The 19,969-nt window shown below is 39.2% G+C and overlaps 1 protein-coding gene across 2 annotated transcripts in view; it reads left to right on the forward strand.

The window, feature by feature from the left end:
- The window catches only part of PTCHD4 (patched domain containing 4), a 191,757-nt gene that overhangs the window by 98,737 nt on the left and 73,051 nt on the right, over nucleotides 1–19,969 (forward strand). The gene's annotated exons all lie outside the window — the stretch shown is intronic.

Genomic DNA, 19,969 nt, shown 5'->3' on the forward strand with positions numbered 1-19,969 from the left:
CCTCAGATTTATTTTTTAGTTAAATACACAATTGAACATCTCTAGAGTACTCATAAAAAATAAAGAAATAGAATAGAAATTGTGCACGATTTCAAAATTAAGAGGGAAAAGTAAATTATTTAGGGAAAGCTCAATACAAAGCAAGGCAAGAAAGACTAATAAAAAGGAAACATAAAAATTAATATGAATAAGAGGATAGAAATAAACCAAATATATTAGGAATCATAATCAAGGCAAATTAACTAAACTGTCCAGTTTAAATTTTTCAGATTGCATGTTTTAAAAAATACATCCTAATGTAGAGAAAAGATGAGTGTGAAATAATCAGAAAGTACACCTTGGCCAGTGATAACCAAACAAAATCAGGTAAACTATATTAATATCAAGGGAAAAAGACATAAAGGCAAAAAACGCTTTACTAGAGATGGAGGTCACCATACATTAACAAAAAGTCTCTAGCTGTCAGGAAGATGAGAATTCTAACTTTGTATATTCCTAATAGCATAGCTTCAAAATATATAAAGCAAAACTTAGCAGAAATGTAGAAATAAATTAAAAATGTACTATTATAGTGAAAGATTTGAAAATACTTCTCTCAGTTATTAAAAAATCTAGCAGAAAGCTAGATTATTGGTAATAATAATTATTACCAAAGCTATTATTGGTAATAATAGAAAATACTTGAACAACACAAAGAACAAATTTAGTCTAATAGCCATAATGCACCAAGAATGGGAGGATGCACATATTTTTAAGTACAAGTGAAACATTAATAGAAATTAATTGACCATCATCTGGACAATATAGCAAGATTCAACAAATGGCAAAGAATCAGTATCATATTTACTATATTCTCTGACATCAAGGCTGTTGATTTAGAAATCAATGAGGAAAACATATCCCAAATCTGATCTGTTTGTAAATTGAAGGCATACTTCAAACTGTGTATCAAGGAAAATTCATAACTAAATTTAAAAGTGCATATAATAATTGACTAGCAGAATACTACCTAAGAAAACGTGTACAATGAAGCTAATGTAGTAATATTTAGAATAGCAACTAAAATGTAAGTTAGGAATATCCTAACAAAAGATGTTTAAGACTGTTATGAAGAAAACTATAAAGATTTATGTTTAAAGATAGTAAAGGGGACCTAATTAACTGAAGAAACATGTAATTTTCATGGGTAGGAAAACACAATATCATATAGAAGATGTCTGTTTTTCCAAATTGATCCATATACAGGCAGTAAAATAAATGAAAGTCAATGAACTTCAGCTCCATGATTCAACCTGGATTAATCTCAAAAGTATGTTATGCAAAAAAAAAAGAAGAAAAAGAAAGAAAGGAAAGCTAATCTTAGAAAAAAAATTTATAGAATGATTACATTTATTTTAAAAATAGGCAAAACTAAACAAAATATTGTTTAGGCATACTTCCCATATGAGGTTACATTTTAAAGTACAAAATGATTAATATAAAAGTTAAGAGAAAGCCTACCTCACGGAGGAGAGAGAAGGAGAAAACTTTAGGGAAGAGTCTTTGTAATGTTGTATTTCTTAGGCTGGGTGTATACAGGTGTTAGATTTTGTTTTGTTTTCTTTAAAATGGACAAGTATGGTATTCATGCCAAAAACCTTTTTAAAGAAAATTATACTTCTCAAATTGGGAAGTATAAACCTTCACCCTAAAAAGAGAATTCTTAGAACACTCATTTTACTGAAAGATTTTAAAACAGTTTACCATAATCCAGCAAGGCAGTCTTGTACCTAATGGTTATAATAAAACATTGTTGCTCCATTTCCACAGAAGACAGTCTGCTTTTCTATTGACCATTTTGTATCGTTGCCTCGCAGAAGTGTATAGATTCTGTCACCTTTATATTTGTCATTTTGTTTTTATCACCCGCTTAGCATCTACCTGTCCTGATGATTTCTGCTGAATACATGACTCACTCATCCACATTTTCAAATGGCTCCTGGGTCAATTTCCTTTTTCAGACTTAGAGCAGATGGAAACAAGAAAGGATGGAAAGAGGGACTATACAGGGAAGGGAAGAGAAGGAGCAAAAACGAGGCCGTGGATTCCCACTTATCTTCCTTCATGTCTGAGGTGACGTATCAGGGAGGACTCTGACCCCATAATTTAGACCAAGTCAGATTTTCCTGGCACGTCCTTGTAGGAGTCTACATTTCCCTACCCCCCCAGCACACTATATCTTGTTATAATTGCTCAGTGCCTCTCTTCACCCACTAAAGCACAGGCACCACAAAGGGAAGAGCAAGTTTGGCTTATTTTCCATTGTATTTCCAGCACCTAGCTCGTTTGGCAAAGAGCAGGTCTTCAGTACATGTTTGTTGAATGAATGAATGGACAAGAGACATGCTCCCAGGTTTCATTAGTAAGCATACAGGTCTTTACAGCAGCCTGAGAAGAACATGAGGGCTACTATCCTTTGCTTCCCCTCCTTCCTCTTCTCTGCTCTTAGCACTATACTTGTTATTAAATGAAAGTCTTCCAGAAGGGTCTTTTTTAATTGAAGTATAGTTGATTTAAAATAATGTGTTAGTTTCAGGTATACAGCATTGTGATTCAGTATTTTTGCAGATTATATTCCATTCTAGGTTATTACAAGATAATGGCTATAATTCCCTATGCTATACAGTCTATCCTTGTTGCTTATCTATTTTATGCCTAGTAGTTTGTGTCTGTTAATCCCATACCCCTAATTTGTCCCTTCACCCTTCCCTCTCCTCACTGGTAACCACAAGTTTGTTTTCTATATCTGTGAGTCTTTCTGTTTTGCATATACATCCCTTTATATATATATTTTTAGATTCCACATGTAAGTGATATCACATATTATCTGTCTGACATTTCACTGAGCATAATATTTTCTAGGTTCTTCCACATTGCTGCAGATGGCAGTATTTCATTCTTTTTTATAGCTGAGTAAAATTCCATTGCGTATATATGTGAATATATATATATATATATATAAAATCACATCTTCTTAATTCAGTCATCTGTTGATGGCACTCAGGTTGCTTCCATATCTTGGAATGTTGTAAACAGTGATGCTGTGAACATTGGGGTGCATGTCTGTTTCAAATTAGTGTTTTCATTTTTTCTAGATATATACCTGGGAGTGGGATTGCTAGGTCATATGGTGGTTCTATTTTTAGTTTTCTTAAGGAACCTCCATACTGTTTCCCAGTGGCTGCACCAGCTTACATTCCCACCAACAGTGTACTCAGGTTCCCTTTTCTCCACGTTCTCTCCAACATTTGTTATTTGTAGACTTTTTGTTGATGGTCATTCTGACAGGTGTGAGGTGATACCTTGTTGTGGTTTTGATTTGCATTTCTCTAATAATTAGCAATGTTGAGCATCTTTACATGTGCCTGTTAGCTATCTGTATGTCTTCTTTGGAAAAATGTTTAGTTAAGTCTTCTGCCCTTTTTTCATTGAATTGTTTGTATTTTGTTTTTGTTTTTGATATTGAGTTATATGAACTGCTTGTATATTTTGGATATTAACCCCTTGTTGGTCTCATCATTTGCAAATATTTTCTCCCATTCTGTAGGTTGTCTTTTCATTTTGTTGATGGTTTCCTCTGCTGTGCAAAAGCTTTTAAATTTAATTAGGTCCCATTTATTAATTTTTGCTTTTACTTCTTTTGCATTAGATTAGGAGACTGATCTAAGAAACTGTTGCTACAATTTATGTCAAAAAAGTGTTCCGCCTGTGTTCTCTTCAAGGAGTTTTATGGTCTCATATCTCACATTTAGGTCTTTAAACCTTTTTGAGTTTATTTTTATATATGATGTGAGGGAGTTTCTAATCTCATTATTTTACATGTAGCTGTCCAGTTTTCCCAGCACCACTTGTTGAAGAGACTGTCCTTTCTCCGTTCTATATTTTTGCCTCCTTTGCTGTAGATTAATTGACCATAGGTGCGTGGGTTTATTTCCAGGCTCGCTATTCTGTTCCATTGATCTACTTGTCTGTTTTTGTGCCAGTACCACCCTATTTTGATTACTGTAACTTTGTAGTATGGTTTGAAGTCTGGGAAGATTATTCTTCCAGCTTTGTTCTTTTTTCTCAGGACTGCTTTGGCAATTCAGGTCTTTTATGGCTCCATATAAATTTTAGGTTTATTGGTTCTAGTTCTGTGAAAAATGTCCTGATAGGGATTGCAGTTAAATCTGTAGATTGCTTTGGGTAGTGTAGCCATTTTAATAATATTAATGCTTCCAATCCAAGAACATGGGGTATATTTCCATTTCTTTGTATCATCTTCAATTTCCTTTGTCAATGTTTTATAGTTTTCAGAGTATAATACAGATGTATCTAGCCCATTCTCAGGTCAAAAGCCCACATTAAAGCTTTTACCATATGTCTTAATGGGTCATTAAGACTAGGCAATTTTGGAGAAATAATTATTGCCATCAAATCTGCTGTTAATTTTTTTGTCTTTTATTCTTCAAGGGCATTTTTTTCACATTGTATTCACCTGCTAGAATTAATGTATGTCAGAGACGGATTGGGAATTCTGTCATGTTATTTTCATTGCTGCTTTTTGAAAGTTCTTTGAATAATGTGTTATTGATTAGGATTCATCCTTATTTTTGCAAAATGAAATTTGGGAGACTTGGATTTTTAATGGTGCAGGTATAGTCAGGTTGGTCTCATCCTTAATTGATTTCCATAAACCACTGTGCTGTGTGTTTGCTCCAGTTGCAGCCCTATCTTTTCATTTTAGCCCTTGCAGTTATTGTTACAAAAACAGAGAGCTATGGGATGTTGGAATAGGAAGGTTCTTTTGAGATAATCTAGTCCTGCTCTCTCATTCTATTTGTTGCTACCCAGCTCTGCTATTCCCTTTCTAAACTACGTGCAAAAGTAGAATTTGTTTCTGAGGATTGATCATTTCTGGGGGAGGAGATTTTTAGTCCAACATCAAAAACTTTTTTAAAAGAAATGTATAGAAAATACTTACTACTAATAAGAAAAATAAACTTACTAGAGAACTCTTTATGATTTTTATGATTCTGAAAGTTTAACAAGATAAAATAGAAGGGGCTTTGTAGCCAGATGGAACTGTTTTCCAATACCTGATTTGTAATTATAATAATCTAAGCCAGAGGGAGGCAAACTTCCCTGAAGGGTCAGATTGTAAATATTTTGGGTCTTGCAACTCCTCTCTTTAGCAAGTACCATACTTAGCTCTGTCTTTGTAGCTGAAAGTAACCACAGACAATACATAAATGAATGACTTTGGCTGTGTTCCAATAAAATTTTATTTACAAAAGCAAGCAGCAACCTGGATTTGGCCTGAAGGCTGATAAACTGATAAGCCTATCCCTGATAAAGTGTCATTTTCCAGGTATATAAGCTTGAGAAATTTACTTAAATATAAGCAGTGTAATTGATAACTACTGGATAATTAATACATTTAACTGCCCCAGATTTTGAGTTCCTCAAGATTAGAACTGCAGATCCTCAGGGCCTAGCACACAGCGCCAAGCCATAGTAGGCATTTATTAAATGTTAGTTGAATGAATGAATGAATGAGGAAAAGCTTTGGAAAACTCCAGAAAATCACAAAAATAAATTTTGTGCACAATCATCAAAGAATAAAAGTATCTACAGGCCTTTCCTTTCTTTACAAACTTTACATTGAGCATGCACAACATTGTACATGTTTAAATATGTAAATCTCGGATTTGCATTTGTTAAGTATTTTAAATTTACAAAAAACATGAGACCCTTGCAATCCTCAGTCTGAAATTGAGGATTTGCCCCAAGTCGATAGTATTAGGAAATTAGGCATGCCCTAAAGACTCATCTTAATAAACTACTGATATCTGCATTCAGCTAGATCAAAATAGGACTAATTAACCAAATCATTTCTGTCGTAAAACTCTGCGTAAAAAAGTTAATCCACAACCAAGTTGCAAACTGCTGTCACAAACTTGAGGGCTTCTAGAAAATGCTTTCATTTTATGTTAACATAAACAACGGAAAAAATATTTTTCAGGTTATCTGACATATTCTTGCTCCATTTCTCACCTGATTTACTGAGACAGGAAGGAGCCAGAGGTAATTTTTTTACACCTGAGAGAAAAAACACGACAGAGATTATTTTTTTCCTCTTTCTCCCCTGGGTGGCATCTGTGAAGTAGCAAAACGCGTGTCTCACTTTGCAAAACTGAGCAGTGTTTGCAAGGAAAAACACAGAAGGGTAAACACTGGTTTGCTAGGAAATAAGGAAGCCTGCGTTTTGAAACCACATTCTCCCCAACTGGAACTTGCAGGTGTAAGTCTGTGCTTAGCGGTTAGGGCCACCTTGGCAACCTCACCAACTGTGACAGAAGCAACAGAGAAAGACCATCATGACCCTGCAGCTTACATTTTCTGTCCTTGAATCCATTTCGTGTTATTGTTTTGAGTTTTTTTTAATTGTGCTGTGTTTTGCTATTTTCTACTCTCACTGCAATCCCTGAAAATTTATGAAGGACAACCATTGCATACTCATGGGCTATTATAAGGTAGAAATATATTTTTCTTGAAATTTATCAACCAAAGAGTTCTGTCGTTTTCAAGTTATTCTGGGAGGCTATAAGCTTATGCCAGTGGCTATGTCATTGTCCAGGGTACATTTGCAGCTGCCCAGTTGGAATCTTTTCAAATTCTCTGCAATGCTGTTTTGAACCTTTTTGAGGGTAGCAATGCTTTATCCTTTGAGAGTGTGTTTGGTTTTGTATAAACAGTTCTAAATCATTCAGAACTAAAACACATGAGCCAGGTGAGTGGCCAAGTTGCATAACACAATTTTTCATCCAAAGCTGAGCTGGACTGTTAGGGAGAGAGACATCCTGGGGCTTGGGAGCTTCCTACAATGGGAAGCAGAATAGAACTGGGTCAGAAACTGCAGTTTTCTAGTGTGGCTGCTAGACAAGATGTCAACACAATTTCCAAAATGTCCACATTCCAGGAATGTTTTGAGCTTTGAAATTAGCTAACTTACCAAGCAGAATGCTTTTAAGGGAATATTCATATGTGTATTTTTTAATTAACTTTTTTAAAGCAAAAATCATATAGTACTAACCATGTGCCATTCCTTATTCTACGAATTTCACAAATATTAATTCATTAAGCCACATAACCCTAGGAGGTCTCTACTGTCATTAATTCCATATTACAGATGAGAAAACTGAGGTCTAATAACTTACTCAGGGTCAGACAACGTGTTGTGTTTTAATGATCTCCCACTCAGTTCAGCTCCAGGGCATTTAGTATGTTTCTACGTGGTATCGCTTTTACTGCTTTATGGCTGTGCCCCCTAGTAGACTGTGCAGCATGGATCCCTGTGGTGAACCTCTGTCTCCAAATTCATGCCTTTTCCCCCATATGGATATACCAGACAAGTTCTGTCAAGAAAATGGGTACTTCAAGCCAGAAGAGATTTAATATAGAAAGGGATTCAGGAGCTTCCAAACCATCAAAAGGGCCAAAGGACAAAGAACAGGGAAGGGCTCTTCAAGCTTTCAGGAAGCCACGAGTAGCCAACCTACAGATGCACCAGCAGCATCTGCGGTGCCTCCACACTGCAAATCTCACCTCTGCCAACACACACGTGACTTTTGCATCTACTGGAAGAATACAAGTATATCTTCTGCTTTTCCTCTACCTTCCAGACGTCTTGAACGCGTCTGATTTGTGGACTTTCAATCAGCAATTCTGCTAGTAAAGATTCTGGAAAATGTAGCTCCTGTGCCTATAGCTCCTGCCTTACAAGGGAGAGCATAGAAGGAGACAATGATGCTAGTTGCCGATAGACAGACAAGCTGGAAGTCAGGGAAAGTTTGTTCTAAAACAATTGATATTATGGCTCACTCAGCAGACCAGATAATGAAGTCTATACGTTAGCCTCGCAGTCAGAGAATCAATATTTATTAGTTATTTGTTGTGGACCAGTAATGGAACAGGTGCCATGGGGGATATTAGACTTACAACCACCTTCTATATTTTAATATTGATTTGACTATGAGCCAGGGATGGCCAGTTCCTCCCTCTTTAAATTCGGTAGAGAATCCTGTGAGTCCTGATCCTAAGCAAGAGTGAATAAATAGAAGGGAAACAAAAATGGAAACATGTAAATTGGTTTTTCTCTTCCCTTATTCTCTGTGTGGCTGCTTTTAAGCCACATTTTTCAAAGTGCTGTTTCTCAGACGATAAAGCACAGCAAAGTGGCAAAGGGAAATGCCTGTTCTTACCAGCTTTTAAGGAGTGTGGAAGTTAAAGCTTTAAGTATTTATGGTTTTAATTTTAGGCTCAGATGCAATACAGTGACCTAGAAAGGCTAATGCTTTATATGGTGTAAAGTCTGAAAAATATTCAGCTGAATAACTCTGGGGAGCTCCCTTTGCAGATGGAAAAAAATCATTTGTTAAATTGCTCTCTCTTTCTCTGATTTTGTTTGGAAGGTCATCCACTAGGGGAAAAATATACAGGCCACATGGATCCCAAGCTCTTTGCTAAGCACCTACCTAATACTTCTTCTAATTACATTGCATGAGTCATAATGCAGGAAACATGATATGTTAATAATTTAAACCCAATATACAGACTAGTTACAATTTGTTACATTGTTCAGTGAGATTATATAATGACATTAAAGATGCAGTTGAAATGTTTCTATATATTTCTCTATAGTTTCGTTTATGATTTTCTTTGTGGTCACTCATGAGACCCAAGACAAAAAGATCATGAAAGAGCTGTGGTCAAATCCATTTCTACGCTGGATGAGAGACCTTTGCAGAAATAAAACAATTATGATTATAATTATAGTTCACGTCTGTGTAATGACAGGGCTTTCATGTTACGTCAGAGTCCTTTACAACATTCCTAGTTCAAAGGAATGAATGTCTAAATCACCTAAAGTTCCATTTGTTATAAAATTCCAGATAATATTTTTAAAAGTATAGAATTCCACATCGAATCATAGGCAAAAGATCAGTTTCAGAGCAAGATAGAAGATTTCGGGAGAGCTCATTTAAACAAAGAACATGAGGAAATTAATAAATAACAGGTAGAACTGTGTTGAGTCTGTTGAATTCCATGTACCAATACTGCCTGAGTACTTGAGCATTTATTAACTCATTTATCTTCTCAACATCCTCAGCAGGTACATTTATTTATAGCCTTACGCTACAGATGAGGAAACAGAGAAACAAAGAGGTGAACAACTGGTCCAAGGTCACAGAGCTGATAAAAGACCAGCCTGACTCCAGATGCCTCACTTTGAGGCACTGATAAAGAGCAGAATGAGAAGAATAAAACAGAGGTTCACGTTGCAGTAGAATCAGACTATGCTCTCCACTACTGCTCATTGAGACTGTTCACCCCAACTGGGTCAGTCCCCCTCCTCTTCTTTTGGCAATTGTTTTAGCTCCAGATTCAGTGTCACTCTCTCCCTTGTTGTCCTTCTCTTAACTCTTGATTTTGATGTACCTGAAGGACATGGTTCCCAAATGCAGCTCTCCAGCCAGTGACATCAACACCACCTAATTCTCAGGCCCCACCCCAGACTAACCTAATTAAAATTTCTGGGAGTGGGACCCATCCATTTGAGTTCTAATAACCCCTCCACAGTATCCTGATACAGGTGAAATTTTACAGCCACTGCTGGGTGGGATCCACCTCCATGGCCTCTGAGTTCCCTGAATTCCTCTTCCCCAGTGAGTTTCCTCCATCCAGCCTCAGGCACTCCATCCTACACCATCACCGGGGCCTGTCTTCCTTACCTAGCTTGAATTCCATGGTTAATTATTATAATCACTCTCTCAGGAAGATCCTCAACTCCCTGGCCCTTTCTCATGTGGCTGGCCTCACCTAGTAAAACTAGAATCATGGTTAAATCTAATTCTGCCTACTCTGCACCTGTACCTGTGTAGCAAAACATGGTTGAAGAAAAACACACAAGCACACTGACTATTCTCCCTTTAAATTCGTGGCCACGCACCTGAAGTTGGTCCTGATGCTGCCCGGCCATCATCCCCAGCCCACACTGCCCCCACTCACCTAGATGACTGTCGTACCTGCTCCTCTCTCCTCAAAGACCCAGTACCTTCCCCCATCTTCACTTTCAACTCATGACCTCATTTTGTTTCATTGAGAAAATAGAAACATTCAGAAGGAACTTCCTTGGGTTCATCATCTACCTTATAGCATCTACAACCACATGCTCTCCCTTCCCCGCCACTTGTTCTAAAGCCAATCCCTCTGCTTCTTCACTAGATTATTGCTACTCATAGTGTGGTCCCTGCCAGCAGCAATGGATTACCTGAAAGCTGCTGAGTCATACAGAATCTCGAGCACCATCTTTCCACCAAACAACCCTTATCCAGTCTCCGATGACCCCCTTGCTGCCAAACCCAACGGTTAATTCTCAGTCCTCATCTTTCTCCACCTATTAGCAGTATTTTGCAATTGGTCAGTGGCTCCTTTCTGAATTGTTTTCTTCACTTGCTTATTGATTCTCTTTCTTGGTTTTATTCCAGTGCTGCTGCTGGCTCCTTTTCAATCTCCTTTACAGGCTTCTTCTCTTCTTCCCACCTTCTCACAGTCAGAGTGCCTGGGCTCAGTTCTTGGTCATCTTTTCCATATACTTCATTTTTTTTTCAGTGATTTAATACAGTCCTCGATTTAAATACACACCATTGTGCTGACAGCTCCCATATGCATATCTCCAGCCCAGACATCTATCCTGAACCCAAGCGTGTTTCCTGATGCTCATGTACCCAATAGCCATTTGGTGCCTAACAGACATCTCAAACCCAGCATGTACAAAACAAAACTCCTGATCATCCCCCACAGACCTGCTCTACCTATAGCCTTCCCTATCTAAAAACAAACTCTCCATCTGTGGAAAGTCCCTTGACAACTCTGTTTCCCTCACATAATCCATTAGGAAATAATGTTAATTCTTCTATCTCCAGAATATGTCCAGACCCTCACCACTTCTCACCCTCTCCACTGTTACCACGCTGGTCCAGGCCATCTTCATTTTTCATTGTGCTTCTTCAGTAGATTCCTAATGAGTATCCCTGCTTCTACTCTTGCCCCCTTACAGTCCATTCTCAAAAAGCGGCCAGAGTCATTCTTTTAAAACACCAGTCACATCATGCTTTTCCTTGGCTCAGTACCCTGTAGTGTGTCCTGATTATACTTAGAGAAGAATCCCACATTCTCCCAGTGGCTACGAAGTGTTACATGACCCAGCCCCATTGTTACTCTGAGGCCTCCTACAACTCCTGTAGCTCACGCTGCCCCAGTCATATGGGCTTTCTTGCTATTTTCTGATCACACTAGATTTGCCTTTGTCTATAGCCTTCCCTAGCTCCAGCTGTTCCCTCTGCCTGGAACACTTTTCTGCTTGATTCACTCACCTTCTTAGACCTACCGTGACCACTTCCAGGTTGAGACTGGAGGCCCTTTGAACAAATCCTCTCTATTCTCTACTACGTTTTTCCATTGCATGCATCATATTCTAACATACTAAGTACTTATTTCTCATATTTGTTGTTTAGTATCCCTGGCTAGAATACAATCTGTAGAAGGGTCTTTGTTTGATTGATGTGTCCTAACTGCTTAGAACAGTGTCTGGTACATACAAATAGTTGTGTGATGAATAAATGAGTGACTGACTGGGAGGATGAATGTTGTGCTTGTGCCTTGTAGATGCAACTTGAAAAAAATCCAAAGAGCGGGAGAAAGAGCATTGCCTGCTAGCCAGGCCAATTCTGGATTTGCCATTACTATCTGTGGCCTTGGACAAGTCACTAAAACTTTCTCAGCTTCAGATTCCATGTCTAGCAAGGGAGAACTGTGGTATCGTTTTTATCAGGGTTTTTTAAGATAGTGTTTGAAGAAATGCTTGGAAAACATAAAGTGTTTTATAAACAGGGGACCATATAATTTAATCCAAACTGAGATATTTTTGAGAATGAAAGAGGGCACTCTTAATAATTATAACCAGAGTGTCTACTGGAAACCAGGACATAGTCATCTTATATGTATCAAACTCATTTGAATTCACCTTCAAAATATATACCTAGAATCTCATGATTTCCATCACCACTACCACTACTACCTTAGTCCAAGCCATCATCTTTTTTTCACCTGGTCATTGCAATAGCCTCTTGTCTTATCTTCTCTTGTTCCCTATAAAGTGTCCTCCCCTGCTCACCCTGAATGATGCTATTAAATGTAAATCAGATCATGTCGCTGCTCTGCTTCAAATGGTCCAGGGGCTTTACCTGTCCTTCACGACCTCAACTACTTAGTATGACCTGCATGATCCATTATATTACCGACCTTCTCTCCAATGACTACTCCCCATACTTGCCCACCAGAGCTCCTGGCTGTTCCTCCAACATGACAAGCATGCTCCTACCTCAGGGCCTTTGCACTTACTGTTTTCTCCACCTGAAATTTCGTTCCCCTGCATATTCACATGTCTCAGTCCCTTCACCTCTCTGCTTAAATGTCACTTTATCACCCATTTAATAAAATGACAAGTTCTCCCTCTGAACCACACTGCCACTGGCACTTTCTGCCCTCCTTATCTGCTTCATTAGCTTTATTTTTCTCCATAGCATTTATCATTACCTAACATTATATATGCTTTGTATTTACTTACTGTCTGTCTCCCCCATTGGAATGTAATATCGATAAGAGTCAGAAATTTTCTTTTTCTGTGGCTATATCCCAGCACCTAAAACTGTATCTAGCACCTCATCAGCATTCTGTATATTTGTTGAATAAATAAGTAGATGAAAGAAATTGGAGGCATGATTAAGTGCAAGTCATATATGGGTCAACTTGTTTAAAGAAATAATAGCCAAGCTAGGGTACGCAAGTGCATTGGTCCCAGTGAATTCCTCTCTAAATGCTTTCACACACAAGAATAAATAAATAAATGCTTTCACAGTGTTTAAGGCCTCCCTTGATGTGGTTTGGTATGTGGAGAAGAGACTATTAAGACAGTGTTGGTGGTGATGTAAATGAGAGGTGGCAGAAAGTACAGGGTGTGCCAGCTCGTGTTACTCCACTTGAGTTCATACCGATATCTGAACAATGCAAAGTGCCCTACAGAATATTCTCCTTTGAAAAGAATTCAACATATGAATTTCTTCCCTAATTTGGACTACCATAAGAACAAACCTCTTAATACAATGCAAAGCCACAAATGAAGAGGTAACATAGGGATGATATACTTCACAGTTGATTTCACTGTTTAATTTATGTATTTGACCTAAGAACAGCCTTACACAGTGAGACTGTGTGCAGTATATGAGAGCAACGGCTTTAATTCTATGACAAGAGGCTCCTTAAAAAGATCTGGTTTCTAAATCTGTGACACTATCACACAAAAACACTTACTGGAAATGAACGAGTCACTATAAATAATATCAAATAAGCAGTTAGATGATATCTTTTTCAACTAGGTTTACTTTGCTATGTGAACCTTATTTAATTTTAGATTTGAGAAGAATGAAACATTTAAAGACTTAGTTAAATAATATTGTGCATATCCAATCATTTCAATTGTTTTATAAGATTTAGAACTATGAAAATTTATTTAACATCTCTGTTTTCAAAACCGACGTAGAGTTTATGGTTAAATACAAATAATACCCCTCACCAAAAGATGAAGATAACAGAATCAAAGCGAGTGAAGGAGAAAGTGAGTGAATATATAAATTTGGGGTTTTGGGGGTAGTGATGGAGTAAAAAGTTGTCACTTCATTTTTTTTTTTTTTTTTTTAATTTCTTTTTTTTCTATTCTGCGGTAGGCGGGCCTCTCACTGCTGTGGCTCCCCCCCCCCCCGCCCGCTGCGGAGCACAGACTTCGGACGCGCAGGCTCAGCGGCCATGGCTCACGGGCCCAGCCGCTCCGCAGCATGTGGGATCTTCCCGGACCGGGGCACGAACCCGCATCCCCTGCATCGGCAGGCGAACTCCCAACCACTGCGCCACCAGGGAAGCCCTGTCACTTCATTTTAATGTAGTCCCAAATTCTTTATCAAGAAAGCATGGCCTTAGAAGTTTTAGGAAGATATTTAAGAAGAAAGAATGTTGAAAAGTGAACTAAAAATTATTGGTCAAGTTTAACTGTTCATATGTGCTTTAGCAAACTAAGTCACACACACACACACACACACATTTTAACATCTTTATTGGAGTATAATTGCTTTACAGTGTTGTGTTAGTTGCTGCTGTACAACAAAGTGAATCAGCTGTACATATACATATATCCCCATATCCCCTCCCTCTTGCGTCTCCCTCCCACCCTCCCTATCCCATCCCTCTAGGTGATCACAAAGCACTGAGCTGATCTCCCTGTGCTATGCGGCTGCTTCCCACTAGCTATCTATTTTACATTTGGTAGTGTATATATGTCCATGCCTCTCTCTCACTTCGTCCCAGCTTACCCTTCCCCCTCCCTGTGTCCTCAAGTCCATTCTCTACGTCTGTGTCTTTATTCCTGTCCTGCCCCTAGGTTCTTCATGACCTTTTTTTTTTTTCTTAGATTCCATATATATGTGTTAGCATATGGTATTTGTTTTTCTCTTTCTGACTTACTTCACTCTGTATGACAGACTCTAGGTCCATCCACCTCATTACAAATAACTCAATTTGTTTCTTTTTATGGCTGAGTAATATTCCACTGTATATACACACATATTTTCATGCGGCTAGATTAAGTTGCTAGATTTAGATCTGTAGAGTGTGCTGGAAACCAAGCATGTTAATTTTTCTTTTTTCTTGACTTAATACCCAGAAAGTTTTCCTATGTAGTAGCTTTCAATGTAACAGTTTTACGAGGAATTTGGTGACATGGATGTACATATACATAAAGTATACAGGAGCTTTTTAAGTTGTAAGCAGATGATCATGCTATTCTACAAAGAATTTATAAGGACAAGACTTTAAGTTGTCCTTAGTTTAGCATAATAATCAAATGAAACAAAAGAACTTAATCATTTGCCATATTTGATCCTTTCTTTTATAATGCATGGTAATTGATAGTTAACTGTTCAGGAAAGTAATATAAGCATCAGGTAAATTTCTGTTGTTTAAAATGGAGAAGAAAGGAGCTACCATTATCATTGTGTTTGTAGTAAGGTATTTTTCCCTCCTAAATGAGGATTGGCCTCAATAAATAACTGATACTGAGGGTTTTTAAAAGAATGAACTTTTGTTAACTACTCGAATGCTAAAACCATGATTTTCCAGCACTTCATTGACTTACGTGTTACGGGCAAAGCTAAAACTCAGTTGTCTGGAGCCGTATCATCTTGGTGGATCCGTTAAAAATTTGCAAGCACTTAAAATGATTTCTAGTTTCTTAACAAGATACATGGTCAGGATGGCTAATATTCATACTCGTTTTGAAAACTCTCCAAACTAAAATTAAATTATTTCAGCCAAGTTCTCTCTGTTGCACAGAATTAGGGCCCTTTAAGATTTGTGTGGATCTCTGTGGATCCAGAGCCCTTTCCTGAGAAACATTTGATTCCGCCCCAGGTAGCGCTGCAGTAGAGGTATGGTCTTCCGTTCACCATGTGTTCACCTGGCGCCTGATCTTCATTACAGATGTCAACCCAGCCTTCCACCTGGTTGATGATGAGCATATGGCTCCTCCTCTAATCAGCCGTACAGAATTTCTGCAGGCTAGGTTCTTGTCCAAAAGTGTCATTTCAAACTCGCCCCTCCTAACTGGGATCAAGAGCAACAAGAAATGGTATTTATTGTGTGTGGCTTAAATTGTGTGAAGTCTTTCTTCTCGGTGTTCTACACTTTTTCCCTTTGATAAATAATAGCTTAACCTTTGTGGCAGGATGCTAAACGCTTCACGCATATAAACTAATTTAATCCTAAGAATAAACCTGGGGGGGATAATATTATTACTCCTACTTTATAGATGACTACACGGAGCCGGAGGAATAAAGTAATTTGTTCACTTACACAGCCAGAAAGTGGCAAGGTGGGGGTCCAAACCCAGGCAGTTTGTCTCCAAAGCCCATGCTCTTAACCTCTGCTCTCTACCATGCACAGCTAACTGTGTAGTTGTACCAAAATATGCAGGTCCCTCAGAACTGTGTCTTTGTCTAGTTTTGCTTTGGCATTGAACCACCTATTGTATTGAGGGCTGTCTGAAGAAGCAGCCTTATGAAACTCATCTTTGGACGTACTGAAAGATATTGCTCTGGATATATAGTTCACTACCTCATACCAAGTACCCTTTAGGAAAATAAATCTCTCTCAGGTGTCAGAAACAAACACACCAGAAAAGGTGTGCTTTCATCAAGTGAACAACATTAATCCATTCTCATAACTTACTATGTTTGTCCCTTTATTCCAGCCCCTGGAAAGCTCCAAACCTAATTTTTATTCCAGCTCTATCTCCCATCTTTGCCCTTTTAGTATTTTGTGCCCTGATCCTACCTATTATTCAACATTATTTCCCTACATTTATCTCCCTTGTTTTATTATTTGTGACTCTTTAAATCACTTCAGATGCATTTTTAAGAGCAAGCATGAAAACAAAGTATTGTTATTACTAATAGATCCAGTAAAGACGGAATAGTGCTTCTTGATAGAGAGATGCACTACTCCAGTGAGTGTGAAATGTTATCCACACTTGTGTTTGGGCAGCAAGCATTTTAGGGTCAGTGAGCTGTAGGTAACTGCTCACTATACTTTCACCTCTGAGTTCACAGCCACTTGGGTTTGCCTTTCTTCAGTAGAGGTGTTCAGACTTCAGGCTTGCATGCAAAAGCTAAAGGGAGATGGGAAAATTTGAGAGTCAAGCCCTATCTGGTCTGGAAAGGAATGCAATAGAACAGAGTCCCTTCCAAGACCATAGAGGTAGGGAGGAGCTCTGGAAGCAGAGAGACAAAAGAAAAGGATGAGATTCTGGTTTCCAACTTATGATTAATAATAAACCAAGGACTCCTGGAATAAGCCATCCAGTCTGGGCCTTCCTGGAGTCATCTGAATTACATAATTTAAGAGAAATGTCTCCAAAATGCCTCTCCCAACACCTGGAATTCCAATATTGGGGATTCACTTGGACTAATATGAACACACTCCTAGGAGGAGTGAGAAGGGCCCCTATTACATGATCCTGTTGACTAATATAATTAGCTGGCTTTCCTAAGACCTTGCTGGGATTAGCTGAGGTGATCAGAGTATTGATGGAAATGAGAAAACAAGAGGAATGAGGAATAATTTTAAGCATGGGGCCCTTCAGAGAAATACTAGGGTGAGTGACATCTCTAGGGGGAAGAGTTGATGAGGGAAAAAAGTATTGCATGCGGTTGTGAGCACGTTGAGTTTTTGGTGCCTTTGGAACATGTGAGTAAAGAGACTGGGAACCATTTGATTATATGGGTCAAAAACTCCAAACAAAGATCTGGAAATAAGTTTGGAAATGGTCAGTTTAAGGATTTGCTCTCAAGGGAAAGAAAGATAGCATCTAGGGGTGGATGTACATTTAGGGAGAAGAGAAAGGGATCCAGAACAGAGCCCTGAGGGTACGGGTGGAGAAGAGGCATCCCAAAAGGTAGCCTAGATGCACTGGCCAGAAAGAGAGGAGGAAACTGGCGGAGGTATAATGGAAGTCAGGAACCAGCATGTGTCAGCTGTGACCTGGCTTCATCCTCTCGGGAATTGCCATGCAATGTATGTAATGCTCTCAGAGGAACGCCTGCAGGGCACAGTGGGGTCAGTCAGCTGTGGGAGCCACAGAAGGAGGAGGTCTTGTCCAAGAAGGAAAAGCCTTCCAGAAAGGAAAAACGTCAGGAACAAAGGCACACAAGTAAATTCTCTGTGTGGTAAGTTTATAAAAGCACAGACCGTTTGCCTTTGTTGGAGAATAAAATGTAAAGGGAAAGCAGAAAGTGAGGAGAGATTTTATTCACTTAGCAAACAAGGCTCGGCCTGGGCTGCACAGTGTCCTAAGAGCCTTGCAGAGTTGAACACTGAATCCTCCACGCAATCCCAGGAGGAGCTACGGTGAGTCTCCCCTTTACAGAGGAGGAAATGGAGATTAAGTGGGTTGTGTGAAGTCTCACAGCTGGCAAGGGACAAAATGGCCCTTCCTACCCGGTCAGCCTGGCTCTGGAGTTGGTGTTCTTAACCACCATACCCTGAAGCTTCTGCAATAGAAAGACAGGAAGAAAGGGGGGAAGAGTAGGCAAACAAGAGAATGTTTCTCGAAGGAGGGAGATTCTGTGTAGAGCTTCCATCCAGAGGGTTGGATGGGAGCGGTTCCCATGCTGCGTGGAACTTGAGGCCACTCTCGGGTTTTGTGGCACTGCGTGGACTTCTACAGTGTTCAGTGTCCCCGGGAAGCCCTTTAGTCCCTGGATCACTTTACCTTCAAACCTCAATTTCCCCACCAGTAAAATCACCATGATACTGGAAGGATTCATGAGCCACTACCTAGGAAAATTCCCCGGCCCCTTGAGATGAGCATTACCATGATCCCTGGCATTGTTATGTCATTATTATGCTAATGATGCCTTTTATCAGCTTCAGTCCAAAAGGGGAATCTGTGTGTTTAATTCAAAGAGTACACAACCTAAATGAAGATGAGAACTTACTGTTTCTTCACATCCTACTTGGAGAATATGCTTAAAAAGCAAATAGCATTTTAATAGCAAGTAAAAGAAGCATTTCATTGCTTTTCAAACAGTAATGCTTATACAATTATCTGTTTTCCTCCATCTGAAATTACCACTGTGAGTGTGCTCCTTTATTCATGCATTTAATTTGTAGCCTTTCAGCTGCTATGCGAAACACTTGGCTTTCTATGTGCGTCTTCAATCCCGTGTTTGTCCATCTGGAAATACTTCTTTTTCCAAATATGGAAAAACTCATTAAAGAGAAAAGTGCCGAGTGCATATCTATAACTTGCATTGGACCCAGCTGATATTTGCATGCGTAGTTGTAAGACCAACAAGATGCTGAGTGACTGAGCACAGGAACGCGGACTCGAGGGAGACCTGGGTGCAGCCCCTCGTTGGTGGGGAGTTGGCGTGCTGAGCAGGACCCTGCCAGACCTCACACTCAGGACCTCAAGAGCTGATTCGTGGACCTTCTGGAGGAGACGCTGTCTTCTAGGAAATGAGGGTCAAATATAAAGCGAAATACTCTTCACAAATCATGTGAAATAAGGATGCTGCCATTTCCAGTAGCCTGACAAAAATCCCCTAAATGCACCTCAGCTGTCTGTCCTGCTCACTAGAAGGAAATCAAGGACTCTGTAGGGCAAAATCATCAGATAGTCAAAGCTCTCTCTCTCTTTTTCTTTTTTTTTCCCCAGCCTCTTGTTTCTGGTCCCTTTACCATTCCTCCTTGACAGACATTACTAGGCCTAACCGGCTTCCCGGAATCCACACCGCGAAGGACCTGTAACCTGGCATTTACAGATTGACAGACCCAATTAAATTTTGGCTAAGATCAGTTCACACTACAGTGTTATTTCAGCTTCAAGTTAAACTCCGTTATGAAATCTCCCTCTGTAACACATATACGCCTTCTTAAAGGTATTTTTTCTAGGTATCATCAAAGAAATAGAGGTCTCGGGAAGTTGTAGTTCAGAAGTCTCTGAGATCAGAGGAGACCCGCTTGGAGGCCTCCCACCGGGGGAAACCTGATTGACAGTTTGTGGATAACAGAGGTAGGTGGCTTCGAGGCCACAGTCTGGAATCTGCCCACACGTAGAGAGGGACACGGTGCTCTCCCAGGAATCCCGCCCAGCCTCCTCCAGCTGATGAATAACTCTGTTTCAATAATTAATTGCTAAGGACAAAAAATCCTGTCCTGTTCATTTGCCATCCCCTCTGTCAGAACCACATCTTTATCCATAGTCCTCTGGGCACACCGC

The sequence above is a fragment of the Pseudorca crassidens genome, chromosome 10, assembly GCF_039906515.1.
Source record: "Pseudorca crassidens isolate mPseCra1 chromosome 10, mPseCra1.hap1, whole genome shotgun sequence".
In the NCBI taxonomy this organism is placed as follows: Eukaryota; Metazoa; Chordata; class Mammalia; order Artiodactyla; family Delphinidae; genus Pseudorca; species Pseudorca crassidens.